The sequence below is a fragment of the Tamandua tetradactyla genome, chromosome 5 (genome assembly GCF_023851605.1).
Source record: "Tamandua tetradactyla isolate mTamTet1 chromosome 5, mTamTet1.pri, whole genome shotgun sequence".
NCBI lineage: Eukaryota > Metazoa > Chordata > Mammalia > Pilosa > Myrmecophagidae > Tamandua > Tamandua tetradactyla.
In genome coordinates, this window is record NC_135331.1 from 107,447,805 (window position 1) to 107,451,652 (window position 3,848).

A 3,848-nucleotide genomic window follows, 5' to 3' on the forward strand; every position below is an offset into this window, starting at 1 on the left:
GATTCTACCTTTATAAAATGGGATTTTGATTAAAACATGGCTTTTCTAGAGGGCATACTTCCTTTCAAACCAGCACATTCCCCCAAAATGGAGCAGTTTGCTGGTGATCCAGTTTCAGATTTCTTTGTGATCAATAACTCATTTTTTTTATTTTTAGAATATCTTCAATTTCATCAAATAGTCCAGAATTTTTATTCTCTTTTAAAAATCTTTCAACATGAGGACACAGCATACTAAATTACAAAATCAACTTTGATAATCTTCTTCCTCTTGGGTCACAGGTCAGAAAAACAAAGTAGTATGTCCTTTTTCAGGATCAGACATCTGAAGAATTCTAATCAGTTTACTTGAAAGAAGTGAGTTCATACTCTGAGGAGTAAGCAAGATATATTGTCTAAAATGCTAGGAATCTGCCATTTTGAGGACCATGTCAATTGCAATTCTCCCATATCCATGTAGACATTAAACTCATCCAGGCATATGAAAGGGAATTTAGCAATGGATCAGAGAGAAAACAATGAAGCAAACCATGGAAAAAGAATGTTCATCCCCAGATAAGAGTCTCATGTCATTGAAAACAGTTTTATTTCCCTGTCCAGGTTGAACTGACATATTAAGAGTTTCATTTTTGTGGTCAAAATTCATTTTACACAATAGGCCCACTGAGATAATAAATTTTTGAGTTATAATTTGCATCTTGAAGTATAATTTGACTATCTTAAGATCAAACGTCTTCTAAACTGTTGGTATGTTTTTTATCTATGGGTCATTATTTCTTCCAGTAATTTAATAAACTTTTTTAGAGTTCTTTATTATCTAGATCAAGATAGGTCTCTCTTGCTTCTTGAAACTGCCTCATTATTTCCTCTAGATCTCCATGACTAGCACATTCTGCCTATATCTTCTGTCTTAAATCTATTAATTTCTTTGTCTAGAATTGATGCAGGTTTTTTTTTTATTTCTATCCACTCTGGGCAGATTTGTCTTGGTTATGACATTTTCTCCTTTAGCTCTCTTTCATATCTAGTTCTCATTTATTTTTATTTAAAGTATATAATGTTCTTTCTATTTATCTTCATAATGCCACCTTCCTCATTTTTGGTTATCAACTTCAGAATCAGCAGGATTTAATTCATCCTTAAGTGGATCTGCTAGCTCTGATAGCTGATTAATTTTCAATTTAATAGCATCATACTTATTTTCTGCTTCTATTTTCAAACTTTAAAGAGTCTCCATATTTTCATTCTGTTGCTCTATACTTTTCTCAACCAGTTGCATTTGTTTTTGTTTTCTTGAGCCTCATCTTCCAAGATTGCAATATCTACAGACTGGTGTTCTTATATATTCTCAAGTTCCCAAATTTCAGAAAGACTTTTTCTTGTCTTTATCTTTAGCTCTTTACAATGTGGTTGGCACCTTTTAAGAAATTCTTCATTGCATTTAATATCCTTTTCAAGGGCAGACAAATGTTGATAAAGATTTACTATCTGGGGCTTTTATTTTCAACTTTATTCTTCAAGTGGCTTATTTCAGAATCCACATCTCTAGTTAGGAACTTGGGTCTTGTATTTTCAGATAAATAATAACATCCTACAAAAACTTGATCATGATCAGCAGTAAAAGCTTCTCTACAATTCTTGGGACTACATTACTGCAGGAGCTACAGAATTATTTTTTATTAACAGCACCTTTTCTATTGCTCTCATGTCAATTAGGCTATTGGCAACAACTGCATTATCTCTTTTTAAAGCTGTCAGAACTGTTGGAAACTCTGGATGGTAAGCAGTTCTTTGTCTTACATCATACATCTCATTCTAAAACTCAGAAACTATTATCTGTGGTCCAGAAGTCCCTGGTGAATAAGACCTTTCCATTAGTGACTGAAATACTCTTTCATTAGTATGATTATGGCAGCAATAGGCTTGCAGAAGTCCTTTTAAGCAAGATCAAATAGCCAAAGCAAGCTCAGGGTCCCAAAGATGAATGCAAGTTCCTAAAGGGCCTACTGGTTTGTAGGTGAACTGTCCTTGTCTATAAGCATCATCTGTTGCTTCAAGAAGAACTCCAACATGAAGGCCAAATCTTTTTAGTCGCCCAGTTTTACTATCTTTCAATTCTTTCAGTTGACTCTGATTATAGCTCAGTGTATGCTTCACATCTAATTCTTCTAATTGTTATGCTCTTCTTTATCTTTTCTATGGCTTGCTGAAACTGAACAATCTCTTAACTGAACTTTCTTGATCCTGTAAGGTCTTTATTCTCTCTTTTAATCAATCCTTTTTTTTTTTACTTTCTAATCACTCAAGTTTCAAAGGTTGATCAGTACTTTTTTTTTTTAGGTCTTCAGTTCTTTTGAATTGAAACTGTTCATCGTCTTTCTTTAATGTTTTATATTCATTTAGTGAATGGTTACATAAAACCTCAGCTTCATTATAGACCCTTTTCTTAGCAGTAACATCAGTTTTTAATACCATACATTCTGGAACATGTGCATTGTTTCTTGACTAATCTTTTCTAGTTTATCTTGAATATCCTTGTATTTCTTTTTCTGCTTCATTAAGCCAAACCTGCTATTCTTCCATTTACCTCTCAAGTCTAGCAGCACAATATTCTCTAATTCCAATACTATCTCTGATTGCATTCAACTATTTTTCAATTTCATTGACCACTGCCCAAGCCACTTCATGTTTCAAATATTCTAAATTAGTCTTCATTGTATTTACACCACCAATACTTTGAAAATGTTCATCTTTCTCCAAACATTGAGGTTTTAGTTCAGTAAGTTGCTCTTCTCCTTGATTTATCCACTTCTTTGTTCTTTTTGTTTGTTTGTTTCTATAATGTATGAATAATCTTCCTTCATCTATTCAAGTTGGGTTGCTTTCATAATGAACTTATATTTGTCACCTTCATTTTTAGACTGCAAGAAATGCTTGCTCATCTCTTGCATTTTAAAACAGAAATGGAATTATCTATGTGTATGTTAAAATGCTATTAGCTCTTCTTTCCTTGTAAAAACCACAGCCCCTGCCTTACTTTATTAGTTTGTAAGCTCCATTCATGCTGATGTGCTGCTGCACAATTATAGTCACCATGCACATTTGTTCTACATGCATCATTTTCTCTGTTCCTTAGAGTTACAAAGGTATCTGTTGAGTTTTGTCCATCTTTCACAAACCCCTTTAAAGAAGATCCTCTATTAGAAGTGACTGCTTTTCCAACAAGATCAATTATGAAAACTGTGAGTACTGCACTTTTCCCCCTTCGTTGTTTCCAAGAACAAAGTTGACATTAGAACCAAATTTAAAGGGCCCAAGCATCAAATGACACAAAGTTTCTTAGCTGAATGCTCTCTATTAATTAGTAGAAGAAACTGTACATTCATCTTCATCACCATCTTTATCAAAATCTTCCATTTCTTCCTCTCTTGGTCTTTTCGGTTTTTCAAGAGACAAGAAATTTTCTTCCTTTCTTTTGGCCTTCAGGTCATTTCCCGTGGCTGAGACCTGCTGCCCACTGAGAGGACGCCGAGATTCCGGCCTGAGAGAGCTGGTGGTTCCCATTCGAGCTGAGGGGGCAACCCTGAGCAGCTCCGCAGCCTCAGAGACCCTCAGCTGTCAGGGATGGCAGGCTGATGCCAGCTCAGGGGACAGCTGGCCAGGGGAGCCCGAAGCAAAAAGAAACAACATGTGACCTTGCCCTACCTCGACTCTATCGTGATCTCCTGTAGGAGCCCAGTCCGTGGGGCTGTAGCAGCGCGGCATTAGGGCCGCCCCAGGGCATTGGCAACTACTGTTGACCTGGCACAGGTGCATGCCCTCAGCAGGGGAATGCAGGAGCTGGGCCAC

The 3,848-nt window shown here is 36.1% G+C and overlaps 1 pseudogene; it reads right to left on the reverse strand.

Moving 5' to 3' along the window:
* Positions 1-246: 246 nt before the first annotated feature.
* On the reverse strand, positions 247-3,563 carry LOC143683272 (structural maintenance of chromosomes protein 6 pseudogene; annotated as a pseudogene).
* Between the last annotated feature and the right edge of the window lie 285 nt (positions 3,564-3,848).